At 40.4% G+C, this 1,111-nt stretch overlaps 1 protein-coding gene across 4 annotated transcripts in view; it reads left to right on the forward strand.

Moving 5' to 3' along the window:
- rbfox3a (RNA binding fox-1 homolog 3a) overlaps nucleotides 1-1,111 on the forward strand; it is a 454,518-nt gene that overhangs the window by 360,019 nt on the left and 93,388 nt on the right. The window lies entirely within an intron of this gene.

Raw genomic sequence — 1,111 nt, forward strand, 5'->3', positions numbered from 1 at the left:
CACACACACACCCTCTCTCCTTTTCTCTCTGCTACCTTCAGCACTTCTCTTTCATTGTTTCATTGATCGCTCAGGTTTAGCTGACATCATTGTTCCATCTCTTTCTTTTTATTTCTTTCATTGTGCATCAAATCATTATATTCTTGTTTGTGTTTTGCCCACCAAAAGAATTTGAAAGGAAATTATAATCCAGCACAACAAAACACAAGAGGAGAAGTCTAACTGCAGGATGCTTCCAGTTACCAGAACCATTTCCAATGTAACCTAATAAAAATATGAGTAACAGATGCATCTATAAACTGGACAGAGAGGGCGTCTTTGGAGTGTCACACGTTAACCAGCTGCTGCTTCCCAATTTGCAAAAGAAACAAAAAAAAGAACATCTATGTATTTTTTCTGTTTTTCACCAATAAAATGATTGAAATAATTATTTTGCCACCCTGACCACCCGATGCCTTGTTTACCTCTTGACCACTTGCAGCAGGGATACTCTTAGATTGCTCCTTTTGGTCCCACGGTCCTTCTTGTGGACTCAGTGTCTTCAATGTCAAACTGACACAACTTTAAGAATTATGGTATTATGAGAAATACCAGTTTTCACTGAAAGAGTCAGTGTCAACACTTTGACAGAGCTATGCTAGGCAGCCTAGACCTCATGAGGACATCAGAGGGTGAGATGGAGCTGGAGGACTATGCATCTACTGCCTTATCTCCAAAGGTATGCATGATGTCATTACACATAAGAAGCTAACCATCTACCCAAACCAGAAACCCTGGCTGAGGTCAGCTCTCTGCTGAAAGATAGGGAAGCTTCATTCGGGTGATGCACTGGCCTCGGCCAACTGGAATGCAATCTGCATTGGAGATTTTGTTGCATCTTTGTGAGCTGCATGGATACTCAGAGAGTACATGAGTTACTATATGCACCATGTGTCAGCAGCAGTGTTGGGTAACGCGTTACTGTAATTAAATTACTTTTCCACTGAAAAAGTAGAGTAACTAATTACTGTTCATTTTTAGGTATTTTAATTACAGTTACTTACATTACATTGTAAAATAATTAAACTCGCTGAATAGGGATGGGTACCGGTGTCCGGTGCCATGATGGCAC

This window comes from Pundamilia nyererei, unplaced genomic scaffold, assembly GCF_000239375.1.
Source record: "Pundamilia nyererei isolate P.nyererei 1_Seehausen unplaced genomic scaffold, PunNye1.0 scaffold00280, whole genome shotgun sequence".
In the NCBI taxonomy this organism is placed as follows: domain Eukaryota; kingdom Metazoa; phylum Chordata; class Actinopteri; order Cichliformes; family Cichlidae; genus Pundamilia; species Pundamilia nyererei.